The sequence below is a fragment of the Homalodisca vitripennis genome, chromosome 8, assembly GCF_021130785.1.
Source record: "Homalodisca vitripennis isolate AUS2020 chromosome 8, UT_GWSS_2.1, whole genome shotgun sequence".
NCBI classification, from domain to species: domain Eukaryota; kingdom Metazoa; phylum Arthropoda; class Insecta; order Hemiptera; family Cicadellidae; genus Homalodisca; species Homalodisca vitripennis.
Genome location: NC_060214.1, coordinates 67526056 through 67549713, shown reverse-complemented (window position 1 = coordinate 67549713; position 23658 = coordinate 67526056). Strand labels below are relative to the sequence as shown.

Genomic DNA, 23658 nt, shown 5'->3' with positions numbered 1-23658 from the left:
TATACGTTTATTTATATGTACGACTTGAATAGCTGACATTATAGACCAACAATATCTGTGATTGTGATTTCAAATGTAGGCTAATAATAAATTAATCATCATCTAACTTTCTTGTTTTACGAAATTATTTACGGAGTGTGTCGAGTATACATTTATGTTTCCATTGTATTATTTCTTCGTAGTCACTACTTTCTATGTGTGAATTGATCTCGGAATCGGGTAGGTTTTAACTAGAAAGGGAAACTAGTTGAACTCAGGTTTTGTTGCAAATTAATGTAGAGTTAACTTAAACAGATCTGTATACGTGCATATAAATATTATTGTTTATTTTGAAGGAAAATAAACATTCAGTATGTTAATAAACTGCTTTTATGTAGTCCACATGATAGTTGCATTTCATCCTGCGTTTTAATTAGAGGGATTTATATGATTAAATTCAATATTATAGATATTGAGCATTTGAAATGTCTGAAAAAAAGTTTACTGTCTTACAAAAATTGTGTCGTCTACTATACTTGTTCTGATATTTCTCTTAACAAGCTTTAAACTGACAATAGGATAATATCATTGTACCACCTCTATTCTATTATTGATATTATAATCTGGACAAATGAGGGTTGGATTAGATGACGTGATACCAAATCCTGTACAGTTAATTAATGGAACTGAAAACTCAATAATACACGAGGTCGTCCACGTGGTTTGAGCAGACTAAACACAACCAGGTATTACATTCAGCAGTGACGTGTATCGGTGCCATATTAGTCTAGTAATTAACTACATTATTGTAATGAAATGCTAATGATGTAACAAAATATCTACATAAATGATGCGTTTAAATCATCACATTAATTATTATGAGTTTTCGTCAGGGAACATATTTGTTGTCTTGCCTATTTTCTTTGAACTATATCGAGGAAACCCAAAGTAAGCCATCTCTTTGGTATCTCATGTACGATACTCACATGTAAAAAATTGTGCAAATCTTAAAAGATATTATCCATGTTAAGCAACAGATTACTTGCCGTTGGCCAAAAACCCTACATGGATTTATCAAAGAAAATGTTTGACACATCAAAAACACATTTAATTATTTTCTGTAATTGTTGTAATTTAAAAGTAAACAACGAGTTAGATTTCACAACTTAGATTCACTCTAAATATTCAAACATTTTTATTGGTCGGTCCTCATAAACTGTTTATTAACTAGATAATTGAAAAGCACTACTATATTCTTATTGCTCCGGTGTTAAAAGAAAATTCGTAATATTCTCAGACTATTTTAGAAAGTTATCGAAAACGTGACTACGTTATATTAAAAATGTGTCGAAAACATGAGGCGTTACTACGTAATATTATAAAGTTTTCGAAAACTTGAGGCATTACTTATTACTACGTTATATTAGAAAGTTGTCGAAAGCATGAGGCGTTATTCATTTCTACGTAATATTGTCAACAATGCAGTTTCACGATCAAGACTATTGTTAACTTGTTCTGATTGTTACCGGATTTGTAGAACTTTAACAATACAACTAACAGGACCAACCAATAACAAAGTTTGAATATTTAGAGTGAATCTAAGTTGTGGCAATCTAACTCGTTGTTTACTTTTAAATTACAACAATTGCAGAAAATAATTATATGTGCTTTTTGATGTGTCAAACATCTTCTTTGATAAATCTCGACAACTTTCTAAAATAGTCTGAGAATATTACCAATGATGTTTTAATACCTGAGCAATAAGAATATAGTAGCTTTTCACTCTTATCTAGGTAATAAACAGTTTATGAAAAATGTTTCCTCCGTTGATTTTCCTCAAATTGTCAATTCATCATATATTTTTATATTACCTATTCTGTTTTTAATTAAATACAATTGAAAATAATTCGCCTCTGACCACTTCCCATTGAGCATGAAACCTAAATTATGAAAAAATAAGTGCTCAGGATACAGTGAAAATTTTAAACTAGGAAACATTCCCTACAATTTAATTTTAAGGGCATTTTAACGAGTGACAGTACGTGTTCACATGTATTTGTTATATTAAATTGCAAAAATTTTTTTTCCCTAATTCAGCTCTAAAAGTAATGGAGTAACTTCACAAATTTTTAAAAACTGCGTACTTGGACCTGGAATGTCTGAAAACATTTGTTGTTATGGGGGCTGTATACATTTTGATGGCCTAAATATTTACCTATTATGATCCATTTAGAAATAATTGTAGTCTTGAATGAAAGAAATAATATAGTCTTTAGTGTTTATGGTCTTTAGAACACAAAGAGGCTAAGTTAAGTACTATATTTCTGAAAGAAGTATGTTTTTGAATATACTCTCATGGAATATCAAATGATAGGTATTTATAGAATATTTTTCTTGATCTAAAATGGCACTAAATAATTTAAAGAAATTACAAATTATGTTTTCTACTCTGTGTATATAGTTTACTATGGGGTCAAAAGTGAACTTCCCTTAACTAAGTAAAATTGTGTGATATAATTGCATATGATGGACAGAAACTAGAATTTTATCAGACGATATGTAACGCAATAAAACTGAAGCTTAGTTAGAAAGGGTAAATCGGATGGTTGGATGCCGTATTTACTTGTTTACGGAATTGGTTTTGAAAATTGGAGTGAATTTAATAAAGTCTATGTATATCTGTAGGTGCACGTTGTGGATCGTAACGTGGGCTTGTGGACATGTTAGATATCAAACACAGTTGGCTTGCTTTGTTACTAAAGAGCAGTGAACGTGCACGTTGTGGATCATAGCGTGGGCTTGTGGACATGTTAGGTATCAAGCACAACACAGTTGGCTTGCTTTGTTACTAAAGAGCAGTGAACGTGCACGTTGTGCATCATAGCGTGGGCTTGTGGACATGTTAGGTATCAAACACAACACAGTTGGCTTGCTTTGTTACTAAAGAGCAGTGAACGTGCACGTTGTGGATTATAGCGTGGGCTTGTGGACATGTTAGATATCAAACACAACACAACACAGTTGGCTTGCTTTGTTACTAAAGAGCAGTGAACGTGCACGTTGTGCATCATAGCGTGGGCTTGCGGACATGTTAGGTATCAAACACAACACAGTTGGCTTGCTTTGTTACTAAAGAGCAGTGAATGTGCACGTTGTGGATTATAGCGTGGGCTTGTGGACATGTTAGGTATCAAGCACAACACAGTTGGCTTGCTTTGTTACTAAACAGCAGTGAATATGCACGTTGTGGATCATAGCGTGGGCTTGTGGACATGTTAGGTATCAAACACAACACAGTTGGCTTGCTTTGTTACTAAAGAGCAGTGAACGTGCACGTTGTGCATCATAGCGTGGGCTTGTGGACATGTTAGGTATCAAACACAACACAGTTGGCTTGCTTTGTTACTAAAGAGCAGTGAACGTGCACGTTGTGCATCATAGCGTGGGCTTGTGGACATGTTAGGTATCAAACACAACACAGTTGGCTTGCTTTGTTACTAAAGAGCAGTGAATGTGCACGTTGTGGATTATAGCGTGGGCTTGTGGACATGTTAGATATCAAACACAACACAGTTGGCTTGCTTTGTTACTAAAGAGCAGTGAACGTGCACGTTGTGGATCATAGCGTGGGCTTGTGGACATGTTAGGTATCAAACACAACACAGTTGGCTTGCTTTGTTACTAAACAGCAGTGAATATGCACGTTGTGGATCATAGCGTGGGCTTGTGGACATGTTAGGTATCAAACACAACACAGTTGGCTTGCTTTGTTACTAAAGAGCAGTGAATGTGCACGTTGTGGATTATAGCGTGGGCTTGTGGACATGTTAGATATCAAACACAACACAGTTGGCTTGCTTTGTTACTAAAGAGCAGTGAATGTGCACGTTGTGGATTATAGCGTGGGCTTGTGGACATGTTAGGTATCAAACACAACACAGTTGGCTTGCTTTGCTACTAAACAGCAGTGAATATGCACGTTGTGCATCATAGCGTGGGCTTGTGGACATGTTAGGTATCAAACACAACACAGTTGGCTTGCTTTGTTACTAAACAGCAGTGAATATGCACGTTGTGGATCATAGCGTGGGCTTGTGGACATGTTAGATATCAAACACAGTTGGCTTGCTTTGTTACTAAAGAGCAGTGAACGTGCACGTTGTGCATCATAGCGTGGGCTTGTGGACATGTTAGGTATCAAACACAACACAGTTGGCTTGCTTTGTTACTAAAGAGCAGTGAACGTGCACGTTGTGCATCATAGCGTGGGCTTGTGGACATGTTAGGTATCAAACACAACACAGTTGGCTTGCTTTGTTACTAAAGAGCAGTGAACGTGCACGTTGTGGATCATAGCGTGGGCTTGTGGACATGTTAGGTATCAAACACAACACAGTTGGCTTGCTTTGTTACTAAAGAGCAGTGAACGTGCACGTTGTGCATCATAGCGTGGGCTTGTGGACATGTTAGATATCAAACACAACACAGTTGGCTTGCTTTGTTACTAAAGAGCAGTGAACGTGCACGTTGTGCATCATAGCGTGGGCTTGTGGACATGTTAGGTATCAAACACAACACAGTTGGCTTGCTTTGTTACTAAAGAGCAGTGAACGTGCACGTTGTGCATCATAGCGTGGGCTTGTGGACATGTTAGGTATCAAACACAACACAGTTGGCTTGCTTTGTTACTAAAGAGCAGTGAATGTGCACGTTGTGGAATATAGCGTGGGCTTGTGGACATGTTAGGTATCAAACACAACACAGTTGGCTTGCTTTGTTACTAAAGAGCAGTGAACGTGCACGAGATTGTGGAGCTATGACTGATAACGGTGTGTGTCAGCTGTTGTCTTATCTCTTATCGGCGAGTTTGTGTTGGAGGTCACACTAGCATTGTGGCGCGCCCACTGCAACTGCCCCTCACTTCGGTTTCTTTAGCTTACTTTGCACTTGAGTGTTGGAATATTGTTAATTATGATACATTGTTCCTAACAACTCCATCAAGTCCCGATATGAACATCGCTCGCTGTTTAATTATCGTAGCTGAGTTTAAACAGATTTAACAGCGAAAAATTGACACTGTTTCCTTAAAAAATAAACATTTCATTTTTAAATTCTTGTAACCTTTGCTTCTTTAATCAGCACTGACAACCGTGCACTGTACTGTACCATATCTTCCTTATTCTGTTCGATACGTTTCTCGCACACCCTAGTGGTCCATGAGGACGGGCAAAATAAAGCTAAAAAGTGGCCGGTCTCTCCTCCTTTTACTAAAGTCTGAATAATTAAAACGTGGTGACGTACGGCACACGTGTGGGAGTAATTTCCTAAAGTTGTGCAATTTAAAGTTACTATGGATAATTCGGGAGTATAACATGAGTGTATGGACGTTTAATATAATCGATAACTTATTTTTACATTAAATGTTTGTTCTGCGGTCATTTGAAAATACTCAGTTCATTGTTATTTTTAGAGATGCTAATGTTACGGGCGTTTAGTATCGTCAGTTAAATTTTTTACTCCTAATTACGTATGTACCAATAATCTGTTATTGCTTAAAAATGTGCTTGATGTTGCTCATCCAAGTCTGTAATTTTATGTTTTACTTGTATTAATATTTTTACAGAATATGAGATTGCAGCTTTGTATCATCGCCCGTTTAGAATGAAAATGTATATTTGTAAATGTGAGTTTGGCCAATGAATACAAAACTATTTTCAATTGGGTTAGGCCTACATCTGTGGTAGTTACCTTAAAGTATTTTTTCTTCTCTGAGGACAAGAAGCTTAGAAATTGCACCTAGTCCTATGAGGACTTTTGTGCTGCTTCTGGAGTGACAGGATATTCTGGATGAGTAAGGTTGGGAGTAGGGGCCGCCTCCTGTCGTGATCCATGAAGAAGAATTTAGGGCACTAATCTCAAGTCGTGTCCCTTCGAAAAAGGGCAAGCCTCTCCAGTCAAATCAGATGGGGTGAGACACCCTTATGTCTTGGCTAGCAAGAATCTTTGACTCTTTGGAAACGAACCCTACCAACTCCCAACAGTCATCTCCCACAGTAGACTAGACCTATCGAATTACCCTTGCGCCCCCGAATCTCGACAATTGGGGTTAGTGCCGCTCCTGGACATACATAAGGCTGCCCAGATGTAAGTGATACATCGGTTTTGCTGTGCCTAGCGTGGGTTCAACTGAAAGGTTTAAACCGGCAAGAAGTGAACCCTCTTTCTCTTAAAGTTAAGAAGTGATCATTCCCCCCCCCCCCCAGTTACAAGTTTATGAAAGGAGTAATTCAATAAATACAGTATTTGATATAAATGTTATGCTTGTCAATTTAGTTACTGAGTAAGTACAGTTACGAATTAAATATAACAGCTTTATGCAAGTCTGTTTCATTCTAGTACACACTGTGTCTGTTGTATTCGCTGGCCTACTGTAAACAGTAATCTCGCTGCGTTTTTATCTCGCACATACTCATATCTTTGTTCCTTGTTGCAGGTGAGTACAGTGCCTGGTCGGTGAGCTGACTTCAGTTAGGTAAATATTGCATGCTTTGTTCACCCCATGTGTAATGGCACGAGCTTATGAATAATTTTGAGGTGGAGCATTGCAAATGCAATACCAGGTTATGTCGCGGCTCGGCGGTGGAATGGTTCAAAACTAAACTCGCTCGAAATGGTCCGGCGCTTGTTCCTAGATCCCTGCATTGTGCTTTGTAACGTCCCGATATTGGTTGACCATTGTTCTGGAATGGAAATGGAATCATTATTCGGCGGCTTTGCACTGTACCGTAACTTGTATTGGCAGATATGAGTAGCATTTGCAGAGTGATATATTCCACAGACTTAGTGTGGAGGAGAACAAGATGACATCCGTAAAACTTTATAACAAAATAAAGGAACCTATTACTTATTTCCAATTTGAGACTGTAAAATACCCAAGTTTGTATTTTAAAACTAAAACACGAATGAGTGTGTTGGGTGAGTTCTGATCCTTTATGAGGATTCTGAACGACATGAATTCCGACCAACGTTTCGAGTTTCAAAATCCATCCCTTAGTGGTCCAATTAGAATTGTTTGGAGTGTCGCCCCAGGAAATAGTGTAGTCTTCGGAGATGTTGGAAGGTAGATTCCAATGTGACTTAGTCGATCATCATCCTCCTAACTGTGTTACTTCGACAGTCCACCAGCTTCTGTCTAACGTCCATAATTGACATGCTGTATGTAGAGGTAGCGAAGTGTATTGTAAACGAATGTTGTAATACTGTTAATATGGTTGCAAGGGTCGAGTCGTCTGAACTGAGAGGATCCAGTGCTGTTTAGTCCTTTATTCTCAGTCGAAAAACAATAACGGTAAATTCATAGTGGATAATCATCCCATCTTTTTCATTTAAGTGTTTTAACCGAGTCGTTTATAATACACTTGGACTGTACAGGGTATTCATAAACTTCTATGGGTGTTAGTGCTAATCGTTTAGATTAAACAGCTATATAAAGTGATGATATAATGATAACGATAAGATGAGATAAGATAAAATGTTTGCTGATCCTGGCTTGTGCAAGCGTACTTTTAAAGTGCTCGTGCTCGCTTATGCATTGATGGATTTCGTTGAAACAAGTACCGTTGGAATTTGAATAAAAATGTTAATATTTGGTACATAGCAATGGTTTATTTAATATGCTGAGGTTTTTATTTGACTTTAACAAGTTTAAACTGACGTAATTTTGTTAATACTAAAGGAAATAAAATAATTATTTTTTTTATTTTTTTCGCCCTTTCTATTCAAAACTACGTACCAAATTATGTTTCTTGAACTTTACTACTTTTAGAGATAATATTTTTTTTATAAAAACACAAAATGGCGGCTAGCGGCTAAACAAGACTTTTCTCGACTTATGTTTATATGACATTTTTTGTTTGAAATGATGAATCACCCACAGAAGTTTGTGGCACAATTTTGCGAACACCCTGTATATGTGGAGCTCCGTCTGCTGCAGTTGGAACTGGAGTGTTATCAGGCAATTTTTCTTGAATATTAGGAACTCCCTAATTGTCCCTGGCGTCAGTGTTAGCGTACTGAGAGAGAGATAATCATCTCGCAACATTACCCCGTCTCTACGCTGCAGACTCGGGAAATGGTGGAGTCCACCAAGGCTGATATCTGTAACCATTACTTGGACAATCTTTCTACTAAACTTGTAAGTGTCAAGGTTACATGAGAAACCCAGGTTCCAAACTGTGATGATCGACTATTACCTTTGAAATTTTGAGGCTAATGAGGCGAAACTCTGAGGCCTCATGTGTTAAAAGTAAACCGTTTTCCAGACCTAATTTGTAATCTATGTGTGTCATAAGCCTATTGGCGTATAACTCAGTAGTAGTATTGTTCAAGGTCGGTAGGACGAAATCCATAGGTTGGTTATCAGCTGAGCCTATTTTGTCAATTACCTGATTAGTTTTCAAATTCCTTGGTTTCATTGTTTGTTTTTTTTTTAAATCTCGGGACCAGTGGGGCGAAGCCCTGAAATTAAAAAGTAAATCTATTTTTTAGTAATCATCCATGGGGAGGTTTCATAGATTTTGAGAGCTTTCAGTGATTTTCCACGTAACAGTCACTGAAGCTCAGTCTCCAGGTTGTAGAGGAAACCCTGTTTCATAATTAACTAAGTGTGAGAGGCAACATGAACTTAAGTGCAATTTCATGGTATTTGGTTCTATAGATACATATTTAAGTATTTTAAGGGTTTTTCTGAACAAGTCTATAGAATGGAGCAATCTCTAAATATTATACTATATATAACATCATGGACCGTTTCGAGATTGCTTCATTCAATAGACTTGTTCAGGAAACCCTTAAAATACTAATGTTCTAATTGGTTCTATCTATAGAACCAAATAGATTTGTGTGAATAAAAAAGTACCTGTTTAATTCATTCAAACCTAGTTATTACGTACTTTAAAAATAGTTAAGTATTAGCAGGAACTCTGTTTGTGTAGGTAGTATGCGGCAAATTGTGATCTGACCTATTTCTGTCCCGTGGCGCGGGGGGGGGGGTGACGAGGGGTGTAAAACAAACGGAAGACGAGTTGACAGTCGGTACTGACCAAACTGGGTCGGCTCTGGTTGCCCTCATTGCGAAGTACCCTCGTGTCACTAAGCGATAAAACAACCGAGTTTAATGTTCTATTGTCTTACCTAATCTCGCTCCTAGATGTTTCCCACGTACAATACACGGTAGTGTTCCGCTTCGGAAACAGTAAAATTTTATGAATCAATTAGCCTACAATCCTATAGTGTTCCTAGACAAATAACATATAAGCAGTTGTGGTTGTGTTAATTGAATTGTTTTAATAATTAATTGTGAAATCAATTCTTTTATTATGTGAAAACACAAAAAGTAGTTTCAACAAATAATTTCATTTTCTTTTAAAGATTTACCGTATATTTTCAAAATCCACATACAGGAGACCTGTTAATTGTATATTTGCGTATACTTTTATACAATCTGTGGCAATTTATTTTGGAATGCTTAGCTCATGCTTTACATTAATCTGATCACACTTTGTTTTAAAATTTAAAACTTCTAAAAATATTTTTATTTCCATCCAGTTAGTGTTAATGGCTTGTTCGATCAAATTTTCTACAAAAATAGATTTCATGCTAATTTAGTTGTTTGATTTCAGGGCTGTAATGTAGTCTCAGACGCTAAGTTAACAATTAATTCCTCTCAGTTTTGGCAATGTGTTAGTTAGTCACTGCGATTAAGTTAGATTCAAGTAGATTCCTGCCCTATTACAAAAAATGGTGTGACTGTGTTAAATTACTAATTGTAACGTTTTTTATTAGTTTGAGAGCTAGTATTGATTTATAATCAATTTGAAGTTTTAATTTGTTAAACGGTTATTGAATCGGTTTATAGGTATTTGTTATTAAAATATTCTCGAATAAATTATTTTCTTCCTTTATCTTTATTCTTTAACAGATATTTATTCTTTAACAAATGTCCAGTTGTATTCATCCACCCAAAGTTTTGCGCATTTAAGTTTATTCTCTAGACGATTTTAATGATTCATTGCTGAAAAAGGAAATAAGAAGAGATCATTTTCAATATTATTATTAAATAATATTCTTCCTTTGTCTTTGGCAGATATCTTGACGTGGTTTTCTTTTTAAAAATGAATTTAATTAATTTTAAACTAACCAACAACTAAACAAATGTCTAGTTGTAATCTTCCGTCCAAGATTTTCCAGATTTAATCTTATTCTGAGACGACTGGAAGGATCCATTGCTGAAAATGAAAAATAAGAGATCATTTTCAAAAATTAAATATTAAATTTAGAAATAAATGACACCCTTCTCAGCTAAATAAATAAATACATTAATAATGAGACGAGTTACAAGTTGCTCTAGAACGCCAAGAGATTTATTCTCAATCCAAGGTACGGTTTTAATGCAACTGATGTTAATTATTTAAGTCCGTTTACATAGAGAATTGGGTGACCTGCTTTCATCCAATTACTCCCGATACGTTGGCAGCTTTCAGCAGCAAAGATGACTACGACGAGACGGTCTTACTTACTCAGCGACTCGATCCACTTTACAAAGTGTGCTTTTCTCTGGCCCACAGGGAGTAAAGCCGGCTTGTTCCCGATTCTTCCCGGTGTTTTATTCCACCTCTTTTGCCCCGCTTTTATTACTTCTTTTGATTAAAAATTAAAACTGCTCACTTAGCTGAAGCCGCGTTTATATGAGACGTCTCCACCGTGGTGCCAGGGATATCGTGTTGTACTACCTGGCACAGGTGGTTCAGAAAGTTGTACTATACGAAAGACTTGAGTGTAGAGGAAATAGTTACGATTTTTATCACATTTAGGCTCAGAGCCTTTGTTTATTAAGCGGTCGTGATTATGTAATTCGGTGAAGAAACTTGTTCAATTTTACGTGCAGTTTTTCAGATAGTTGTCTTATTAAAGAATCCTTTTTGCCTGCTTGTAAATAAATTTCAATTTTCTTGATCTAAATTAATAATACATGTCAGATGTGATACAAATATATTGAATGTAGAAAGAACATTCACGATGTTTCGACGTAGGTCTATCGTTTAGAGAACGAAATATTCCTAGCCTTTCCTCTTCCTTAAACATATTTTAAGGACAATCGATGGGCTTGTTCTTTGCTGTACAAATTATGGTTAATTGATATGTTTTGAACTCTCAATTAGGTGCCAAGAATTGCTCCATACATATAAACTGCGTTTTGGACACACCAGAGAAATAAACGAAAAATACCATCTACTTCTCAGAATTACAGCTCAAAGACAATTCTTTTTTTGCAGTGTAAAGTAAAATATTGTTTCGCGTAACAATTGGTTGTTATTCTTTAAATGCTTTCCTGACGTAAACATTGATAATGCGAATTAATAAAAGGACGTACTCTCACAGCTACCTGAAGATATTTTTTCAACGTCGTGTTGGTATACTGCCTTATATTGAAAAGTATCCCTCGTAATTCGGACAGTCTGGATAATATAGTAAAAACCTAAATAGTCCTGATTAGTTCGTGTACGTCTCTTTGATGGTATTCCATTTTCAGTGGTACATTTTTACAGCTTTGTACACAGTTCAAAAACGTGATGACCCAGCTTCAAAGGTCACTATGTTCGAAAAAACTGGGTCGATAGAAAGTAACGGTTTTGTTGTCCATAAGATAACTTATTCAGGAGAAGACCAATATAGAGATTTACCGGTTTTCCGCCCCCCCCCCCCACTCCCACCTGACAAAACGAAACGCATTGTTGGATAGTAAAAAGATTTTGGACCAGTTAGAAAAGGCCAAATCCGATAAAGTATTCGAGAGGAAAGTAGCGAATATTGGTCCATATTGCCACCTTTCTAACTTGTAATGAGCTGAACACCACGAAATTTTCCAGTTGGCCGCCCCTTCTTTGACAAATTGGACCGCATTGTTAAATAGTAAAATACATAGTGGTCCAGTTTGAAAGGCCACTATATCCCACAAAGTAGTCGTGGATATTTGGTTCAGATTCACACCTTTCTGATTTGTCATGAGCCGAATACCACGAAATGCTTCATTCAGTTGGCCGCGCCTTCATTGACAAACCGCATTGTTGGGTAGTAAAATACATGCGGTCCACTTTGCCACCCTTCTGGTACACTGGGAAAGAAATGCGATTTAGCTGGGAAGGGTGTTAAGGTCGACGGTTGTATAAGCGTACTTACGGATATGTTTGTGGGAGTAGACTCAGTATCCACCAGAACTCCGTGTAGTTAACGCCGGGTGGAGCCGGGCCGGGTCTCATTTAGCAGATGGAAGTCACGGCCGCGCGCGCGTCAGTGCAGTATTAAAAACTTCGCTTCAATCTTGTACAGTGCGCCGGAGGGCAATCAAATTTGACCCTGTCCTTTCCTATTACATCAGAGCACGCGTCGTCCGCGCGCTGCCGCCGGTCACTCGCTACTCGCTACAATACAGGCGTTGACTTTACCGATAAAGTACTGTAATTGAACATTTCAACATTGAAGCGCTGTGTAGAAGCTGAGGAAGATGGAAAATGTTCTTTTTTGCATTTTTTTCTGACTCGTAGACAATCCAGCTCCAGTGAGAATTCCGAAGCGAGGACGAACTCGTAAAGTTTGACTCGCGTGATATGACTATGCCGTAGTCTGACTCGCGTGATATGACTATGCCGTAGTCTCGTTCGCTATTCACACAGTGTCAACAACGCGGTCCCGTGTGCAAACGCTGGGGCGGCGGCAGTTCAATAATAAAAGTGGGCGAAGACAATGAGTTGTTTACACACGCACAGGCGCGTGGAGGGAAGGTGTCTCTCTCACTCTGGCAGTCGGTAAACAATCCGCCGATCAGCTGATTAGGTAAACAGGCGAGCGGCGACTGCGCTTTATTGGACATCTGTTTGTTACACGAGAACACTGTGTAAATTACTTAGTTTACCAGCAACATCTCGCAGAGTCGGAGCCATAGACCGCCAAACACATAGCAAGTGTAATAAGAACAAGCGTAATAACAACAATTTGTGTGACATTTCATAAATCGTTTATCTCTCATGTATCATAAGTATGATACAAATCACTATATAATAATATGAACAACTTTTAGATAATGTCTTGTTAATGTAAAAGTAATCTCGTTTTGGTACATCATCATGGCATTCTTAATTTTAATCAACTTAATTTAAAATTTAATTATTATTTAAACCTAAATGTACTTTTCTTCCCTCAACACTTTGAAAGTAGTTTTAAATCTAAATTAATAATTGCTTTTAAATATTTTAGTATAAAAATTCTTCCTACCAATTTAGTGATGTGTGTCAGTCAAGAAGGCTACAATCAAGGAGGCTGTGAACAACATTGTTGAGAACTACCTGCCACCTCATTCTTCTTCTATGTATAACTGGGCTAGTGAAGACTTAAATTTACGCACCGACCCAAAGTTTGTTTTATCCCCCCAAAACCAGTGCTTGGACCTCCAACAGTCAACTTTTATTAGGTTGCGGAGCCACAGAGTCAGTATTTCGCTTTTTAAAGCCCTTTTGATAAAATCTCTTCAGTGAGGAGTATACATTGTTCGTGGAATCCAACCTTTAGTACATCACCAGAACAGCACACCACAGACTTTCAACTTTTCCAATTCTAATTTTTCAAGAAGACAACCACCATCCATTATTTTGGTAAATCCTACAAATATAATTATTGCGATCTGCCGCTGTTTTAATTTTAAGAAAATTTTGGGAGGGCGCACAATATTTCCTGCTAGGTAAAATATATTATCCTCAGTACAATAATATTAGGGACGATGATCTAAAGCCGCGTTTTCATATATTAAATGGTCCACTAAATTGCTACGTAGCTATATAGCAGAGCCATAATAATAACAAGTTCACAAGTCCGCAAGTTAAGACAGATATACAGCTCTGCTATATCGCCCAGTTCGGAAGCTACATAGCTGAAATTTTGTTTTCCATCGGTAGTCGGTAAATATCAAAAGAAATAATGCAGCCTGGCCATGCAGTGTGATTCCGATAAAAGTGCTCATGTTTTCAGGGTTATTAGAGGATGTGATTCCAAAATGTTTTTGTCAAATGCACATGGGGTTGCAAATGTGTTTCCGGGAAAGTTGAGAATTTGTGATTCGCCTCCGTGTAGGAAACACGTATCTTTTTGAGATTCGGCCAGAAAAACGCAAAGCTACTGAAAATAAACGTGTTTTGTTCTTTAAACAAAATGTAAAGAATTATTAATTAAAAAAAAAATATTATTAAGCAGCAGAAGTGGGAGAAAATCCGCGACTCTTTCAAAATGTAAGGCAGTCGTTGTTACGATGAGCTCAGCTTTTTACCTACACAAATGGAAGAAATTTTGAACATCTGCTGTAATAATAATTTTTTTCGTTCTTGATCATATTATGTGATTATTTTATGTGATATTATGAATGAAATGACGTTTTTCCTACAAGCAGACGTTTCACAAATTCTCAATTTTCTCGGAAACGAAACATTAGTGACCCCATGTGTATTGGACAATCAGTGTTTGTATTCACATCCTTTGTCCACCCTGAAAAATACACACTTTATCGGAATAGCCCTGTATAGCTGCAGAAAAGCACACAGTTCACCCTTGGCTACATGGCAAAGCTAAAATGTTGAGGCTACATATAGCTCTGCTACAATCTCCTTCTATATAACCCTTTTACATATATAATATAAACGTGGCTTAATACATGCATGCTTGTATACTGATTGGCTACGTAGCCCTTTATCACAAGTCTATAATTAAACTAACCTATCAGACCTATTCATTAGATTTTATGTATTTTGTAATAGTGTAACTTAATTTTAAAAAAAAAATTTTTGGCAGACTATTTGTAATTTTATATAATACGAGTATATAACTATATAAATAAAGAAACTATAGTTTAAATATAATCATATGGTGATTTTCTAATTTCGTGCCAGAGCCGTGGTCGAGTATAATCTGGAGATAAGGTTAGATCCTGTCTGTGACCATTTTTATCAGTTCTGTCCATTCCGTATGAATGGAGCCTGATCTCTCCTTATTCCTTTTGATACTATCTTCACGCAGACCTAAGGCCGTTATAGACCCTCACATAGTAAAGCTAGTAAAACCGTCCCTCTTTTTTTATTTTAAGTTATTTTAATTACTATAAGACTGATAAACGAGTTTTATTACGTTTACTTTTTATGGTAGAAGTTTGCTAGTATTGGACAGTAGCATAAAACTGTAATAGATTTTACCATGAGTTCCGGAGTATAAATAATATTTATGCCCATTACTTTAAACAGGTTTAAATGTATAGTTTTTTGTTCAGAAATTTTTTGTAGCGTTTATTTTGTACTTACTTTTATTATCGAGCCAACATTTTGTACTTGAATTGCTCATAATTCAAAATCAATTATTTTTTTTAAGATTGGTTTTTCGAATGCTTCTGCACCGAAAGAAAATAGGGTATTCGATCTGGAAGTCGCCACTAAAGTTTTATAATACTTACAGTATATAGATTCACTGTTTTCTACTGTATGATATACAGAGGCACTTACGTACATGCTTGGTTCAAATCATGTCAGTACTTTGTAGGACTCCATTTACCTTTTAAATTGATTGTAGTCTTTTAAAAATATTCGCCTCCTATCGAAATCTGTAATGAAGAATCAGGATACTACATCTCAAAGTCACGTCTCCCCGGAAGAAGGGGCCAGCTCTGAACCAGCCTCTCCAGTCAAAGTAGGCAGGGGGTGGCACACCCTTGTTGAGGCTAGCAAGAACCTCTGGGGTTAGGGAACAAACTCCACCAACTCCAACAGTCATCTCCCGCAGTAGACTAGACATCGAATTGCCCATGAACCCCAGAATCTCGACATTTGCTGTTAGTGCCGCTCCTGGACATCCATAAGGTTGCCCAGATGTAAGTGACACATCGGTTTTTGCTGTGCATAGCGTGGGTTCAACTGAAAGGTTTAAACCAGCCAGAAGTGATCCCTGCTGGGTATTCCTTTAAGTGATGTCTTTTGTTTTCTTTTCTACATGAAATGCTTTTCAAAACGACTTGTATATATTCACAAACATAAGATGTAGATTTTCATCCGGTCGTTTATGACTTGGAAGTTGTACAAGAGTACAGCTTTAGAAGTCCATTTACAGTCTTTGTAACGTAATGCATAGTATAATTGTATTACGTGCAAACCTATTTATAGTACATTTCCTTTGTGGCAGGCCAACAAAAGATACATGAACGTCCCACCATAGACCACACAAAACCATAGCTCACGTTTGCGGTAGTGTACATTTTAGTGGTCTCTGGTTAAATCAATTTTCTGATATTGAATCTTGTGGCGGGGTGACGTTCGGCTGATACCCTCTTTTCATTCCGGACATTGTTTTTAAGCGTAATGACAAATCTGAATACAAACAAATACATGGTTTCTCGGGTTTGCAAAAGGGGGAAAAACAATAAACCACGTTTTGTTTAGATCAAAGCCATATTAATTTCCATATCCCAGTTCAACCAGAAAAGCAGTATGGAATTGGTGTTGGTTATGAAATAAATCGCCCTCTACGTGAACGTGGATAAACTGTGGGACAATATTCAATAACTGGTTGTAGTTGGATTACACTACTTTTACTGCACTCACGAATCCAGAATTTTCTTTCTCAAAAACCTTTTTGTATTAATTCAAACATACCGTTGTCTTTTATCAGGCTTTAATATAGAATTCGATATGAAACCAATTTGTAGTATAATCCTTGTAATGTTCCATCATCAAAACATTTCATAATTATCCAACTCTATCCAAATTACAATTCCAAGCAAGCGTTTGGGAAGGTGCCAATTCCCTGGATACAATATATTTTCTGATAACAATTAATCCCCTGTCTACAATTGTGAAATGTTAGTTTTAACAATTTTAAAATAGTTCAAACAAGTAATCGTGGATAAATCACTGTTGACGGATTTTTTGTGTAGATTACTTTAACCGGATAGATAAATAAGCTACGACACACTAGGAACCTTGTCTGTTATGTAATGACAAATAAGGTGGAATTATCCCTACATAATAATAATTCAGTCAATATTCGATACAAAATTAAAATGTACTATGCGTACTATGTTCTGTATTCCCCTTAAAATTCACACAAATTTGAAAACAGGTTTTGAAAGTCTACCTTACAAGTTTAAAATTTTTAAAGTCATCCACTGCTATCTTATATCATCTTTATCATATGTAGTAGATGGAAACATGAACAACGTCTCTGTAGGAGTCATTGCAGGGGCTGTAATCTATCGAGCTCACTAGGTTGTAATGAAGGGCTATCGGGAAATTGACCGATCGGTAGTTTACTACCTCTCTCTGGCTCTTTCAGCAATAACCATTCATCTTTCCACCTTGGTTTTCCCGCCAAAATTGCCGCAATTGTGGTATCGATTACATGGATTTGATGGAAGCCATTTGTTCCTTTCCTTTTGTAATGGCTTTCATTTCAATATTCTATTCTATCCCCTGTATGATGATGATGATCAATAATAACAGTGATAAATAGTCCTCGTGAAATCGATCGATCTATGAGCGATTTATAATTTTACGCTTTTCTGATTCTTTCGGCAACAGTTGTAAACCTCCATAATTGGATCATTTTCCCATTGTGACTCCCACGGGAGAATTTTTATCAACTTTTAAGCCAACGCATTTTGCTCGTCCCATAAATACGGGCTCTTTTATGAAATAATTGTTTCCTATTGTCACGATTGCTGGTTCACTGTAGTGAGGTACAATTGGAAACTTGATCGATTGCTGTCCAGTAAACGAAGTCTACCAGTTTGGTGTTTGTCTCCCTCCTTTAATTCTCCCCTGGGAATAGCTGCTACAGTTTAAGTCCTGTAAGAAATTAATGGTTACTTGTCGAGTATTTCAGATGTTCGAATCTCATAACATAGCTGTATGATGGGAAGGGTTGATTCATTGCGAATATTGAGTTAAGTTCCATTTTACCTTCCGCTTAATGGAATGTCCGAAATCTCACTGGTACAGATTAACTTATTGAATGCGGAGTCCACGTCTGTCTGAAAAGATCCGAGATCCATAAAAAGTCGGCGACGAAGGTGTTCTAAACGAACTCTTTTTATCGTAACTACGAGTACATCTGGGACAAAAGGTTTTCAGTTTTATTTATGTATATTGTTATTTCTGTCAACAGACCTCCTCTGAAGGCTATCCTATATGGAAAATGGCATTACGAAGTTGTATTAGTTATTAATTTTTAAATGGAATGTATTAGAATTTGATTCATTCTCCAACAAGAAACGCACAGTCTGTTTGCTGTTTTATGAGCAGTAAAGTTTTAAATGTTATCAAAATCCTTAAGTCCTTTAGGAATAATTTTACTTGTTATAACAAATAAATCGTTGTTTCTAAACAAACCAATAAAAACAATAACTTGAATTGTTTTTTACAGGGAATATTCGTGCAAAAATAAGAATTTTTGATTCTAACTGTACAAAACTTTGACATTGAGACGGATAAAATGGAATACGGCATGGTTAAAATTTAATATATCTCGGTTCAAACAATAATTATTGTTGTTGAAGATCTTTTTACTTACTTGAAACATTATTATTACTGTTCTATCTTCTAGTGATGTATAAAGGTAGCAGGATATATTAGTTGATAGAATGTGCTAGAGTGTAACTTCCATTTCGACACTCACTAAAGCTCTCCGATGAGCAAGATACGTTCCGAAGTTTGTCTCTCAGCGAGACTCTTCTCCCAGAGTTCTCCTGAGAGGATTGAAATTAACGAGCGTGTTCCACTGTCTCCGACTGTCTGCCCGCTGTTGGGACTTTTGCTTCTTTTACTGTCTCCAAGTTCGGTATAAACAAGATTTATGGCCATCATAATTTTGTCAGCAAACTTTCGGATAGCTGCGGAGCATCTCGATTCGTTTTGTTCGTAAATACCGCTCGTGGGTTTCACAGACAGTGACTGTTATAATGACTCTACCTCTGTTTGCATCTGGGCACGTTTTATGTCTTTATCCATCACGGATGGTTGATAATCTTGTCCACATGTAAAGCGCTCCTCACTGTCTTGCCTCCAGTTGAGTGAGTTCGTGTTACTGGCACAAAGTATTAAAATGTAAAAATGACGCTGAGCCAATCATTGTGATATTTAGCGGTCGTATACATTTCAGTGATTGTAAACCATTAGTAATAACGACTAATTGAAACCAACTGCAATAAATACTTGACTCCTAATTATTCAAACCTGATCAGAGATAAAGCTAAAACTAATAAAAATGTGCAAAACCCTTATTAAAATGGTTTTTTATTAAGACGTCTCTAAAATAATATACAAAATCCATTTTCTGTTTCCTACTCTTTAATATTTTTCATATATTCTATGGAATAATTTTAATGGATGCTCTTAAGAATTCAATTTTTGAACATTTCGATATACTTAAAGCCACTTTGTACGTGTAACAAACAACTTGTTTACCCATGTGCCATATATAGAGCTCGAAGTAGTGACGTTACCCATGGCATTCATGCTGCAGGCGGCTACATTCTGTCTTGAGAATGCGAGATTTTACTACAAAGCAGAAATATTCATGGAAGAAGGGTCCGGTCGTCTCCCGTCACAGAAGGGTGTCACATTCGATGACTGGTTCCGTAAAGAAATTGAATCAATAGCCCATTTGAAAAAAATAGTGCAAGCTGAAAATATATTTACATTTGTATAGTGTTATGGAAAACATTGCTGGAGGAAGACTAAATTTAATGTTTTAATACTTTAATTGTGTGCAAAATGGGCCTATAAATTCGTTTTAGATTCTTTTTCGATATAATTTTAAGTAATATATTCGATTAGTTTTCATACATTTTTGTTTGCAGTTGCTAGTTAATTTTTGTGGGACTACGCAATATATTTTTTAATTTTAGATTTAGTTGTAAGGCACGTGCCTTACAATTTCTCCCTTAATTGCAGCAATGGAAATAGTTGTGTTTGTAGCATTTCCATTTCTTTAAGACTCCAAAACAACCCTCCATCCGAAAATACACAACCTACGCATTATAAAATTCGCATAGATAACACACGTTATATCCGGAGTGTCTCATGTTTTCCTTTGGCTTTTGTTGAGTGAGTTCCCAGTATCAACCGCGATCGCGCTAGTGTCGCCCAATAGGTTTTTAGTAATGCCGCTAGAGTTCGCTAGTCATTGTTTTACGCCATATTTTTCTATAGACGAAGTAAATAGTCTCTGTATGTAACATCTCGACCATACCAGATTGAATATTAATTTTACTATTAATTGCAACATTTTGTAATAATTTCCAATATAATTCTGTACAAAGATCGTTCTTTTCTTTGAAAACTGTCGTAAACCAGCCTGATGTAAATAAGAGCCTCGAGTTTACTGTAGTTTTATTTTCAGCCACTACTCAGCGTAGATTGAAAATAAAATATTTTATAGTTATGATACTATTTCATGTTATAAGATTTCAAAAAGGCGGCTTTTGAAATGTACGAGAACGTACTGTAATGTATCATCCATTAAAACGTAGTCATTAACTTCAATGTGAATTAACTGCAGAACTGAAATTAAATGTTCAAATTAGTTTCAGTTTGGTTTCCGCACGTGGATTATGTATTTTTCTGACCGGAAAAAGAAATATTAGCGAGAATTTGCGATTTCACCATGTACTTCAAGGGGTTTTGAATTTTTTTGCACAATATAGATGTCGTATAAGAAGATTACTTTAAGGGGTTTTGAGTTATTGTGCAAGATAGATGCCTTATAAGAAGATAAGAGGTTATAAAGTAAATTAATTCCTTTCCAATGTTCAAGGATTTTACAAACTGAGCAACCCCGTGTTGTACAGAATATTTGACAGGAAATGGGCAAGTAATTTTACACTTCGGGTTTTACAGAAGAAGTTCTATAGCCGCGAGAGAAGCGCAAATGGTTTCCACAATCCTTGATTCACTGAGTCCCGAATCGTGCCTGCAGGCTCATTCCCTGACTTACCATTTGCATATTCACAGTTGCCGACGCCTCCATTATGAGAGGGGATCAACAAGTCGCACCCACTCTCACGATACTTCTCTTCTCGAAAGTTTTAACACTGGATTCTTCCTTCTGTAACATTGTAACAGTCGCTTTGTTTCTATTCCTGTCAGCCGTACTGTAAAATCCCCACGGGCGTTGGTACTTTTAAATATATATTGAAGATATACGTGTAATTCAAACGTTAGTTCGATTAATTTCACGATCGCTCTCCAAAGGCTAGATGTGGCAGAAATATTATTGTACCTGTATTTTTATTCGTGTGGAAACAATTTGGACTAAACCGTATAGTTACGTATTAATAAAAAAACTTTATTGGGTAGCTCATGATGATGTGCTACATAACAACTAATAAACAGTGTAGATTTTAATAATTCTATTTCTTTCAGACTTCCTTGAAACTGATTGTTTGGTAGTTATGAGTGTTGAAACTCCTCAACAATCAAGCCCAAGAGTAAGAACCGCCGTAAAGAACGCAGTAAACACAAATTGTTTTATTATGGTCCATGGAATTACTCGTTTTTCTTCCAAACATTGAATCCAGTTATTACCATCTAGCATTTGTAACAGGTTTTTCAACTTGTTATTATTATTATTGTTATTTCAAGTTGTTCTATAACACTGATATCCAAAATGCGTTTTTTTCTCTTTTTCTAACTATGCAGCATGAACTGGTGGTGCGCTATTCACGAAAAAGGTTTGTCATACAAAAAATACTTATGGTGATTTTTATAGTATCCATGTAACTAACAGACAAGCATCGTCATAAGTTCAGTACACCGTATGTTCACGTGCCTCCCCTTATTACGATGAGACCCCTTGGTAGGATTCAGCACTTTCACCTTCAATGACTTTGTCAGAATATTGTGCACCAAAAAGGTTTTTACTTGTGCCGGGGTGAACGACAACCGCTTCCGTAAGGAAAAAGGAATAGACTACTGTAGACTTTCCTCTTGAGAGATGAAATTATAGATGAAAATTGTGCGGTTAGAGAACTTCAGTTCCTTAATTTCGACCCTTGTATCCATTCAACAACACATATAAATTCTCAGACACTATTAATTAAGATACAACTTTCCTAGCAATAAAATATGATTATTATTCATACCATAATAGGTATATAATGCGTTAAATTATTGAAGTACGATAGGCTAAAATTAAAAAAATATTTCTTAGTTAATTTTATCCGGCCTTGAGCAAGCGATATTTCGTTATTTCGTTCGGGGTGGCGAGCTACTTCCGTGTAGGCCATTTTTTTTCTTTTTGTTTTAGCACCATCCAAAATAACATCTTATAGTTATTATTTTAATTTCATTGACAAAGCTCACATCCTGGTGTTGTTAATGTTATGTTTGGTATATGCTATTTAACAACACAAGTTCAATCGTGATATATAAATATAATACTCTATATCGTGTAAAAACGGAATAATAATTTGAAAATTTAATTACTTATAGAGCAACACTTAATTTACACAGAACTATTTACTTTCTAACTAACTAATTCCTTTTAACTTTCAATCGTTATCAATTTTCTTTACATTTATTATTAGACATTAAATTATGTTCTATACACGTGATGTAAATTTACCCATCAAACATTTTAATGGAGTAAACGAACCAATTAAGTAACCCGGATTAGCCCAAGATTAAAAGTTACGTAGAGCCTGCAGCTTGATGGAATGCGTCATTGCTACCCCTTTTTCCGCCCTCCCTTCCAGATTTAATCAACCCAGTTCCAGCAGTCACTTCTGACTTTGCGGTTACTCTAATTACCGGTTGATTCTGTTCCTGAGCTGTTTCCGGACACCAACTCTTAACTTCGTAGCCAACACGGTCAGCCCAAGTAGTTTACACAGTAGACCGGAACTTGCAAAAGTACCGGAACTTGCTCGACAGATTTTCTAATCGTGTTATAATGTTGCATCCTGACAACAATTGTGTTTATCATGTATTCCAACATAATTTATAATTGATCATTTTCATGTGTTATTCCTCTGACTGTGTTTTCCTCAAGGTACTACTGAAATCAAATAGAGTTACTTTCTTGTAGCTGTGTTTTAAGTGTTTGAGGTTTGGAAGTTTGTTGTACTCCATTCAAATTATACAGTGCCTGTCAAAGGTAGAACGAAAGCTTTTTGTCCAGGAGCCGTTATACGTATAATTTACATTTTATAGGTATGCCGTTATATTTCATGAAATGATAACACAATTTTTCCATACGAAACATTTATAGTCAATTCACCAACTTTTTTCAGTAAGAGACTTCCGGTTTTTCTTTTCTATGGTACAAATCCTCTGACCTCATGTGGTGTTGAACTTATTTATGCAGTAATTAAATGATTATAGTAAGAGATAACATGGCAAGCCTGACCGTTTCGCTGTATTATCTCAAGAGATCTCAACTAATAACTTTAATAATAATGTTATCGCAAGAGAGTAATATAATGTACACGTGTGAAGTTAAAATAATACTCGTATTTCTCAAGTCAGAGTGCTTTAAAAAACAGTTTTTTGCCTCTACACAGGCTTGTAATGATATGTCTCAAACTATAGTACGAGACAT

The 23658-nt window shown here is 36.3% G+C and overlaps 1 protein-coding gene across 5 annotated transcripts in view; it reads left to right on the top strand.

Annotated features, from left to right (window-relative positions):
• Positions 1-23658, top strand: part of LOC124367668 (protein yippee-like 2) — a 231823-nt gene that overhangs the window by 157148 nt on the left and 51017 nt on the right. For 2 of the 5 annotated variants that reach the window (XM_046824680.1, XM_046824678.1), the window contains exon 2: positions 6473-6511. The exons of the other annotated variants lie outside the window; for them this stretch is intronic. The gene's annotated coding sequence lies outside the window, so the exon portion shown is untranslated. The remainder of the gene's footprint in view (positions 1-6472; positions 6512-23658) is intronic. 5 annotated transcript variants of the gene reach the window in all.